This window comes from Panthera onca, chromosome B3, assembly GCF_046562875.1.
Source record: "Panthera onca isolate mPanOnc1 chromosome B3, mPanOnc1 haplotype 2, whole genome shotgun sequence".
Lineage (NCBI taxonomy): Eukaryota > Metazoa > Chordata > Mammalia > Carnivora > Felidae > Panthera > Panthera onca.
In genome coordinates this window covers 77,394,287-77,406,701 of record NC_138344.1, presented here as the reverse complement: position 1 = coordinate 77,406,701, position 12,415 = coordinate 77,394,287, and positions in this window count along the sequence as shown.

Genomic DNA, 12,415 nt, shown 5'->3' with positions numbered 1-12,415 from the left:
TTATTTATTTTTTAATTAATTTAATTTTCAAAGAACACTTACATATATCAGGTATACTCAAAGAACTTTCCAAATATGTCCACCCTTTTGTGCCTCTTTTCTCTCCTTCATATAATAGAAATGATAATAGAACCTATCTCATTGTGTTGAGTTAAAAGTTAATAGATGTAATATAATAAAATCATTTTCCAGTTATAATATTTTCATTTTTTTTCATAAATTTGTTCAACCTTCCCTTTTAACTGTAGGGAAACAAATTATAACTTTGTTACATAATGACTGATATACCTTTTTCTGTATGACACTGCAGGATCTATTATAGCTATTTAACTAGTATACTATTAACATTTAAGTTGTTATTATTTTCTTTGCTATGTATGTATGTATGTATGCTCTCACACACAAATCTTATTTTGCATGTTACAAAATAAACACCTGTGGTATAAGATATAAAATTAGGATTCTGGTGCAAAAGGTTTGTACATTGTTAACTTATAGCTCTCAAACTTAGTGAATCTAATTAATAAACATGGATTCTGAGGAATTATGCTTGAGAAATATTTTATAACTTATCTCAGTAGGATACACATTTTTTGTATACTCATTTGGAGGGCTTTGTTTACTGTATGATGATTATTATAGGTACAATATCTAGTTATGTATATTTAGTGCTCAGTGGGAATGTATACATTCTGTGGAGGATGCTTGAGAAGATGTATTTATGTTCAACATTTATAAAATTGATTTTAATATCGCTACAAATGTGTTTTCAGTTTTCTTCTCTTTGATTCATTTCTAATCCTTTCACAGAATCCTTCTATTCTAGATATGCATTCAGTGGGTAGGCTAAGTTGGTGTGAAGCTGGCATTAGTAAATCAATAGAAGGGTGAAATATCTTTCATATTCTTGATTTACTTTCTCATCTTGTTCTTACCAGGGAGGGTGTCAGAGGGCTGTCTATAATGGAAAAAGAAAGCTATTATATTGCCATCTTAATTCTCACTTACTCTGCTCAAAGGATTTAAGTTTGTGGTTGACTAATATATCTTAAGGCAACAGTAAATTATGCTCCTCTGTTTTTCTTTTGTTCTTCAAGGTCAGACTTTCTTGAGTTCTTAGAATACATCTCTAATTATACGTTGTGTGGAGTAAAGAATGGGGAAATAGGACATTACTTATCAACTACACAATCAAGGCTTCCTAATATTTGGAGGTAGTCTTGGTGCTTTACATAACAAATGTCATACAATGCATACAATGCATATTTCTGAATATTTACTATGTGTCAGATCCTATCTAGCTGCTCAGGAAAATCTTCAAAAAATACTTCTTTAATAGAGCTTGTATTGCAGCAAAGAAAGAGAGTTATCAAATGTACAAATGTACAGAATGTAAAATATTATAAGGCCACTTGGGTCCTCCAAAAAGCAGACACTGAGATAGAGTTTGGAGCTTAACCAGTTTGAGGGATATGCCTGTGACATAAAACAGGTACAGTAACAATAAGTTGAAAAGGGGAGCTTTCAGACACAATGCTAATCTGACCCCAGTGTTAGGAAAGAGGGGAAAAAGCAAGATTGAGCTTGGAGAACTTCAACATCACTAATGAGAAATATATATACCAAATCTACATTGAAATATCACTTCACATTAGTCAGAATGGCTTGTATCAAACAGACAAGTAATGAAAAGTGTTGGAGAGGAGGTGGAGAAAAGGCAACCCTTATGAACTGCTGGTGGGAATGTATATTGATACAACTACTGAGGAATACAGTATGGATTAAAAATTAAAAATAGAAATACAATATGATCCAGTAATTTCACTTCGGGCTATTTAACCAAAGCAAACAAAAACATCATGTATTCAAAAACATATATGAACTGCTATGTTTATAGCAGAAATATTTGCAGTAGACAAGATATGGAAGCAACCTAACTGTCCATTGATAAATGAATGGATAAAGAAGATGTGGTATGAGCAAAGAAATTGAATCAGTAATCAGAAAACTCCCAAGAAACAAAAGTTCACGACCAGGCAGCTTCACAAGTGAATTCTACCAACCATTTAAAGAAGGGTTAATACCTGTTCTTCTCAAACTATTCCAAAAAACCAAAAATGAAGGAAGACTTCCAAATTCATTTGGAATTTGGTATTCATTCCTGATACCAAAACCACTAAAAACATCACACACAAAAAATACAACTACAGGTCCATATCTCTGATGAACACAGATGCAAAAATCATCAACAAAATATTAGCAAACCGAATCCAACAATACATTAAAAAAATCTTTAACCTCAATCAAGCGGGATTTATTCCTGGGTTGCAAGCATGGTTCAATATGAACAAATAAATCAGTGCGATACATATCACTAAGAGAAAGAATAAGAATCATATGATTATTTCAGTAGATGCAGAAAAAGCATTTGACATGTACAACACAATTCATGATAAAAACCCTCAACAAAGTAGGTTTATTTTTTTTTATTTTTTAATTTTTTTTAACGTTTATTTATTTTTGAGACAGAGAGAGACAGAGCATGAATGAGGGAGGGTCAGAGAGAGGGAGACACAGAATCTGAAACAGGCTCCAGGCTCTGAGCTGTCAGCACAGAGCCTGACGCGGGGCTTGAACTCGCGGGGCTTGAACTCACGGACAGCGAGATCATGACCTGAGCTGAAGTCGGACGCTTAACAGACTGAGCCACCCAGGCACCCCAACAAAGTAGGTTTAGAGGGAACATATCTCAACATAATAAAGGACACATATGAAAAACCCATAGCTAACATCATCCTTAGTGGGGAAAACCTGAGAGCTTTTTGCCTAAGGTCAGGAACAAGACAAGGATGTTGACTTTCACCAATTTTATTCAATATAACATGGGAGGTCCTAGCCACAGAAATCAGACAACAGAAAGAAATAAAATGCATCCAGATTGGTGAGGAAGAAGTAAAACTTTAAATATTTGCATATGACATTATGCCATACATAGAAAATCCAAAAGAATCTACTCAAAATTGACAGAATAACCAGACTCATTAAAGTTGCAGGATACAAAATCAGCATACAGAAATCTGTTGTGTTTGTAAACACAAAAAATGAAGCAGCAGAAAGAGAAATTATGAAAACAATCCCATTTACAATTGCACCAAAGGTATTGTGATACCTAGGAATAAAACTAACCAAAAAGGTTAAAGACTGATAACTCTGAAAACTATACAATGCTGAAGAAGGAAACTGAAGACAACAAAAAGAAATGGAAAGACATTCCATGCTCATGGAATGGAAAAACAAATATTGTTAAAATGTCTGGACTACCCAAAGCAATCTACACATTTAATGCAATAGCTATCAAAATAGAAAATACCAACAGCATCTTTTACAGAATTGGGACAAGCAATTTGAAAATTTGTATGGAACCACAAAAGACCTCAAATAGCCAAAGCATTTTTGACAAAGAAAAGCAAAGCTGGAGGCATCACAATTCCAGACTTTAGGTGATATTACAAAGCTATAGTAATCAAAACAGTATGCTGCTGGCACAAAAATAGGCACAGAGATCAAAAGAACAGAATAGAAAACCCAGAAATAAAATCACAAATATGTGGTCAATTTATCTTCGAGAAAGCAGATAAGAATGTCAAATAGGAAAAAGACAGTCTCTTTCAATAAATGCTGCTTGGAAAATTGGACAGACACAGGCAAAAGAATTAAATTTGACTACTTTTTTTCACCTTACACTAAAATAAATTCAAAATAAATGCCTAAATGTGAGACCTGAAAACATTAAAATCCTAGAGGAGAACACAGGCAGTAATTCTCTGATTTCAGCTGCAGCAACTTTTTTTCTACATAGGTCTCCTGAGGTAAGGGAAACAAAAGCAAAAACAAAGTATTAGGACTTCATCAAAATAAAAAAGTTCTTTACAGTGAAGGAAACAATCAGCAAAACTAAAAGGCAACGTATGGAGTGGGAAAAAATGTACAAATGACATATCTAATAAAGGGTTAGTATAAAAATATATAAAGAACTGATACAACTCAACACCCAAAAGCAAATAATCCAATTAAAAATGGGTAGAAGACATGAATAAACATTTCTCCAAAGAAAACATACGGATGGTGAACCAACACATGAAAAGAGGCTCAACATCACTCCTCATCGTGGAAATGCAAATCAAAACTACAATGAGATATCACCTCACACAAGTCAGAATGGCTAAAATCAACAACACAAGAAACAACAGGTGTAGATGAGGATGTGGAGAAAGGGGAACCCAGGAAACCTTCCTGGTGGGAATGCAAAATCGTGTGGCCACTCTGGAAAACAGTATGGAGTTTCCTCAAAAAGTTAAAATTAGAACTACCCTATGATCCAGCAGTCACACTACTTGGTATTTACCCAGAGCATACAATAACACTAATTCAAATGGATATATGTACCCCTAAGTTTACAGCAGCATTATTTACAATAGCCAAATTTTGGAGGCAGTCTACATATCTACTGACTGATTAATGGATTAGGAAGAAGTGATATATATACATAATGGAATACTACTCAGCCATAAGAAAGCATGAAATCTTCCACTGGAAAGACATGGAGCTAGAGAGTATAATGCTAAGTGAAGTAAGTCAGATAAAGACAAATGCCATGTGATTAAACTCATATGTGGAATTTAAGAAACAAAACAAGTAAGCAAAAAGAAAGAGAAACCAAGAAACAGACTCTTATCTAGAGAGAAGAGACTGACGGTGACTTGAGGAGAAGTGGGTGGGGGAATAGTTTAAATAGGTGATGAGGATTAAGGAGTATATTTGTCATGATAATCACTGGGTGATACATGAAATTGTTCAATCACTACATTGTACACCTGAAACTAATACACAATATAATACTGTATGCTAACTGGAATTAAAATGGAAACAAAACAAAACAAAAAAGACAATGTATGTGCACGCTCATACACACACACACACACACACACACACACACACACACACACACACACACAGGAATATTACCTAGCCACATAAAAGGATATACTCTTGCCATTTGTGATAACATAGATAGTATTGTTATAATATAACCTAGAGGGTATTATGCTAAGTAAAATAAGTCAAATAAGGACAAATACCATATGACTTCACTTATATGCACAATCTTAAAATAAAAGAAATGAACAAACAAAAAAACATACTCTTTAAAGGAGAGAACTGGTGGTTACTAGACGGGAGACGAGGGACATATAGACAAAGGGGATTAAGAGGTAAAAACTTCCATATGTAGATAAATAAGTCATGAGATGAAAATATAACACTGGAATATAGTCAATAATACTGTAATAATATTGTATGGTTGCAGATAGTGACTATACTTATAATGAGCACCATGTAATGCATTTAACTGTCAAAATAATATTTATACACCTGAAACTAATAAAACAATGTGTACTAATTATGCCTTAGTATAAGGCATATGGAAAAAAAGTCAATGGAGCCTTAGTAAAAAAAAAATTAAAATAATTCATGGGTGCCTGGTGGTTCAGTCAGTTAAACATCTGACTTTGGCTCAGATCATGATCTATCTCATGGTTCATATGTTCGAGCCCCACATTGGGCTCTGTGCTGACAATTCGGAGCCCGGAGCTTGCTTCAGATTCTGTGTCTCCCTCTCTCTCTGCCCCTCCCCAACTCGTGCTCTGTCTCTCTTTCTCTCCTGCTCTCAAAAATAAACATTAAAAAATAAAATAATTCAGAAAAGAATAAATAAAAATAAAAATTTATTATTTTTAATAAATGATGTTGTGGCACATGAATGGACAAGTAGCAAAAATTAAAATGAATATGTCCCCCTATCAACTCACTATAGGATTAATGCAGCTGGATCAGAATTCAAAATTTGTAAGTACTGGCAATATTCAGGGTCTTAAAAAAATAAAGTACAAATACTTTTGCTTTCAATGTTGGTTTATAACCAAAATCTATGATTTTTGAGGAAATCTGAGATACGAGAAAGTAGCTGATATATCCAAAATGTATATAACATACAATTAGAGATAGGGACACATTTTTTTTAAATTTTTTAATTTTTTAAAATGTTATTTATTTTAAGAGAGTGCGCACGAGCAGGGGAGGGGCAGAGAGAGAGGGAGAGAGAGGATCTCAAACAGGCTCCATGCTGTCAGTGCAGAGCCTGAAATGGGGCTCGATCTCATGGACCATGAGATCATGACCTGAGCCAAAGCCAAGAATCACATGCTTAACTAAGCCACCTAGGTGCCCCTGGGACACAATTTTTCTTTTTTTAGTGTTTATTCATTTTTTGAGAGAGAGAGACAGAGTGTAAGTGAGGGAGATGCAGAGAGAGACGGAGACAGAATCCGAAGCAGGCTCCAGGCTCTGAGCTGTCAGCACAGAGCCCCATGTGGGGCTCGAACCCACAAGCTATGCGATCATGACCTGAGCCGTAGTCAGCCACTTAATCACTAAAGGTGATTCTTCCTAATCACCTTATCTGTAGAAATAGTTCTTTTATTAGAAAAGTTTTTTAAACATTTATTCACATTTTCTGTGTCAGCAGAAATTAACTTTGTATTTCTTATTTTGAAAATTAATCAAATTGTTAACCTGAGCCACCCAGGCACCCTGGGACACAATTTTTAAAAAGAAATTAACTGCCCTGATTTACAGATGAAAAACCATAATCTATGACTTATGTCATGACTATTAGCATGTAGGACATTGGTAGTTGAATAAAGACTGTATCTCTCAAATTGAAGTCCAAAGCCCTTTCCATTACAGTAGGCCAAAAAAGAGTTAACTGCATGAGAATTTATATATGATATTGCTTGCTTAATGAAAAAATGTTAGCAGAGCTATATAACTACAGTCTTAACCTATTTTAGCATAAGATGACTACCTATGTGGTATTTTTAAAGTTTTTAATGAATTTCCAGTTAGTTAACATACAGTGTGATATTAGTTTCATGATATTAGGTGTACAATATACCATAGAAAAAGAATGAAATGTTGCCATTTACAAAGACACGGATAGGGCTAGAGAGTATTATGCTAAGTGAAACAAGTCAGTTGAGAAAGATGAATACTATATGAATTCAAACATATGTGGAGTTTAAGAAACAAAACATACAAGCAAAGGGGGAAGAAAAAGAGTGAGAGGCAAACTAAGAAACAGACTCTAAACTATAGAGAACAGGTGGTTACCAGGGGAGAGTGGGTGAAAGGATGGGTTAACTAGGTGGTAGGGATTAAGGAGGGCACTTGTCTGAAGAATTTTTTTTTTCAACTAACACATTTGTTTTTGAATCATAAAGTTAGTTCTCATTTACCTCATTTCTTCCTAATCACCTTATCTGTAGAAATAGTTCTTTTATTAGAAAAGTTTTTTAAACATTTATTCACATTTTCTGTGTCAGCAGAAATTAACTTTGTATTTCTTATTTTGAAAATTAATCAAATTGTTAGCCTAGACTATTGATAGATTTTATTTCTTATAATGAGATGCAACGAGAGTTCCAATATTGTGTATCATCAAATAGGGTTTTTATTTATTCATCATTTTCATTATGAGTACTCTTCATGCTCAATATTTTAGTCATCTGAATAAATAGCAAAATTATACTGTACAATGTCATGAAAATGAGGTTAGTCTATGTACAAGTCAAGTGAAAAGACTTTCTCTCATCTCAACTGAATTTGTGAACTAATAAATAATGTAAGAGGGAAAAGATTGGTTGCTGAAAATCAATTCCACTATCTAAAGTATATCAATAAGTTGAAAATATAGAAAGCTGTAATAAGGCAAGTCAGTGCAGAGTGGGAGGAAAAAAAATTGCAGTATGTTGCAAGCTAGAATTTCATTACATATAATATTCCACATCACATTTGGTCAAAAGATCATGATGCAAGTCAAACTTTCTAAAATAAGGTATAAATTTATAGGAAGTATTGTTATAAATAAACTTATCAAGTAAGATTTGAAGAGTATTTAAAGATTTGATATAAACCCTCTTTAATTTTGTATCTGGACAATCTCTCAAATTGTAATTTTATGACATATTTTTATTACAGTGACTCTCAAGTGATAAAAAGTGCATTGTAATACTCTCAGTGAAAAACTGTTTTTATTAGCTAATAATATCAAAATCACTAGGAGGAACAAAAACATCAGCATTTTTTTTCTCAAAGCAAAACTAATTTTTAAGAATTTAAAAATTTGTATCTTTATTAATGGCTTTCCTCCAAATGTAAAAATTGATTTAAAAATTCTCAACAGAATATCAAAATATGTACATTTATTAGGAAGAAAAATGTCAATGTCAAGTAAAAGGTATATAGCTACATGCACACACACACACACAGACACACACACACACACACACAATGAAATATTATTTAGCCATATAAAAGGGCAAGGAGTACTGATTCATGCTACAGTATAGATAAGCCTGGAAGACATTATGTTAAAAGAAATAAACAAGACACAATGATCACATAGAGTATGATCCCATTAATATGAAATATCCAGTATAGGTAAATCCACAGAGACAGAAAACAATTTGGTGGTGGCCAGGGGGTGGGGGAAAAGGTAGCATACAGACGGACTGCTTAATGAGTATGGGATTTTCTTTTACGTGGATGAAGATATTTTGGAACTACATAGAAGTGGTGGTTGCACAATGATATGAAAGTACTAAATGCCATTGAATCATGTGCTTAAAAATGGTTTATGCTGTGAGTTTCCACTAAAAAGTATATAGGTCAATACATTTCATAAAATGAATACTACTGTGTAATCAGCATGGATGAAACAACAGAATATTGCAGAACAGAAATTCCCTTCAATCCCATTACATCACCCATCTCCTGTCCTCCTCCCTACCTCACACCTGTCTCCCTAACAAACACACACATAGTTTTACGGCTGTCTTGACCACTAACACTGCAAATTAGTTTTACCTCTTTGTGAACTTTCCATAATTAAAATAAAGAAGCATGACTCTTTTAATTTGCACCCACCTTCTTTTGGAAAATATCGGTTTTAAGAGTCATCCCTGTCGTATATGCGGTTACACTTTCATTCTAATTTTCATTGTTGTGTAATAATTCATTATATGAATATATCATCAATTATACATATGACTTCTGATGAGTTGTTTCCAATTGGGGCTATTGCAAATAGTATTCTGTTACCTAACATTCATACATACAGTTTTTTTAAAATATGTAATTCATTTATCTTGGGTATAGACCTACAAGTAGAATCATTGAGGCATAGTATAAGCATATACTGAGGTACATATGCACATTGTCAGGTTTCTAATGCATGTCAGTTTACATTTCACCAGCAATGCAGGAGAGTTGAAGTTATTCCAGATGATCATTAGTTATTCCTATTTATCTTTTAAAAAACAATTTAGCTGTCTGGCATATGTATAGCGGTATCTAATTGTGGTTTGAATATGCATTCATTTTATATCTCATAGAATAGACTACCTTTTCATAAATTTATTGGCCAACTGGATATTCTTTTTTTGTGAGGTTCTATGTTCAGTTCCTTTTGCCTATTTTTTACATCAATTTATCTGCCTTACTACTTGAGGAGTTTTGTATATGTTAATGTAGTCCAATTTATCAGTTTTTCCTTTTCTGTGTCTTTTTAAAATTATCTTTACTGTGTATAACATTGTGAAAATATTACCTTCCCTCACTTTTTATATTAGGTCTATAATGCAGACTGAAACTGATTTTTATGCATGATATGAGGCAGAGATGAAGATATAATTTTTCACATAAATATCTAATTAAAGCAGCACTATTTATGAAAGGCCTTTATCATCTTTTTATCACTATATGGCAATATCGTACTTATCATAATTTTTATTATGTATGTGTGTGAATGTTTCTGGTCTCTATACTGTTCTTTGGCTAATTTGTCTTTCCTTATACCAGTATAATATTATCATAGGATTTGTTTGATAAGTCCTTTAGTTTTCTCTTTTCAGTATCACATTTGTTATTTTTTTGGCCATATGTATTACAATATGCAACTTAGAATCATCCATCCATCTCCCTAGAAAAGCTTTACTGTGATTTTTTATCAGATTTGAACTGCGCTGGATTTATATATCAATTAGAGAAGAACTGATACATAAAAGTATTAAGTCTTCTAATTCATATACATGGTACATCCCTCTACATATTTCGATTCCCATTAATCTCAAAAACGTGTTTTAAGTTTTCACTGTAGAGGTCTTGTACACTTAATTTTGTTTTTGTTGTTATTGTCTTGTTTTCATAGAAATAAGATTTATTTTCAATAGTAACATTTTAAGATATTTTCATTTACAGCAAAGGAAATTTATTCTCACATTTGTATTGATTTTAAACTCTTGGTGGATTTACTTTGTTATATTTTGAGTACTTTATCTATTATTGTAGTAAGAACACTCATTGTGAGATTTACCCTCAACGAATTTTTAGGTGCACAGTATACCATTGTTAACTGTAGGCACAAGGTTGTACAGCAGATCTCTGGAACTTACTTATCTATCATAACTGAAACTCTATACCAATTGAATGGCAACTTTGTATTTCTCTCAACCAGCATCACCTGTTTTATGATACATTATAAGTGGAATCATGTAGTATGTTTCCTTCTATAATAGGAATAATGTTCTTCAAGCTCATGCATGATGCCTATGGTAGAACTTCCTTCTTTTTTTTTAATGTTTATGTATTTATTTATTTGAGAGAGCACATGTGTACTTGTGTGCATACATGCAATTGGGGAAGAGGCAGAGAGAGCGAGTGACAGTGAGAGAGAGATACACACACACACACACACACACAGAGAGAGAGAGAGAGAGAGAGAGAGAGAGAGAGAGAGAATCCCAAGCAGCTCCACACTGTCAGCACGGAGCCTGATGCAGGGTTCAATCCCACCAACTGTGATATCATGCCCTGAGCCGAAATCAAGAGTCAGATAGATGCTCAACCAACTAAGTCATCCAGGCACACATCCTTCTTCTTATTTTTTTTTTAAGTTGAATAATAGTCCACTATATATCTATCAAAAAGCCACCAGCATTTTCCACAGAGCTAGAACAAACAATCCTAAAATTTGTATGGAACCACAAAAGACCCCAAATAGTCAAAGCAATCTTGAAAAAGAAAGCAAAGGTGGAGGCATCACAATTCCAGACTTCAAGGTATATTACAAAGCCATAGTGATCAGGACAATATGGTACTGGCTCAAAAAGAGACACATTGATCGATAGAACAGAATACAAAATCCAGAAAGGAACCCACAAATATACGGTCAATTAATATTCAACAAAGCCAGAAAGAATATGCAATGGAAAAGAGAATCTCTTCAACAAACGGTAGTGAGAAAACTGGGCAGCAACATGCACAAGAATAAAACTGGACCACTTTTATACACTATACACAAAAATAAATTCAAAATGGATAAAGACCTAAATGTGAGAGAGGAAACCATCAAAATCTTAGAGGAGAACACAGGCAGCAACCTCTTTGACAGCTGTAGCAACTTCCTACTAGATATGTCTCCATTATGTTTCTATATCACAATTTTAGTCATCTGTTGATGGACACATAGGTTGTTTCCATAGAGTGGCTATGATGCTTCAATAAATATCAGAATGCATATGTATCTTCAAGATCTTGATTTCAATTATTTTCGACATATGCCCGGAAGTGGGATTGCTGGATCATATGGTAGCTCAAATTTTTAAATTTCTAAGGAAACTCCATGTTGTGTTCCATAATAGCTGTTCCATTTTAGAACCTCACCAAAAGTGCAGAAGGGTTCTAATTTCTCCACATCTTGGTTAACACTTATCTTTTTTATTTTCTTATTTTACAAGAGCCATCCTAACAGGTTTCAGGTTGTATCTCGTATGGCTTTGATTTATATTCCCCTGATAATAAGTGATGCTGAGAATCATGTTGTCATATACCTCATATACCTCATTTTTATGTCTTCTTTAGAAGAATGTCTATTCAAGTCCTTTGCCCATTTTGAAAATCGGGTTTTTTTCTTAACCATTAAATTGTAAGACTTCCTCATATATTTGGGATATTAACCCTTATTAGATCGATGGTTTATAAATATTTTCTTCCATTCTATATTTTGCCTTTTCATTTATTTGTTTTTTGTGTGCAGAACTTTCTGTTTGAGGTAGTATACTTTTCTAATTTTGTTTTTGATTCACGTGCTTTTGGTATCACATCCAAGAAATCATTGCCAATCATAACATTATGAAGTTTTTCCTCTTTACTTTCTTGTAGGAGTTTTCCAGTTTCCAGTCTTGTGTTTAAATCTTCACTACATTTTGAGTTGATTTTTGTGCATGGTAATAAGATTTCA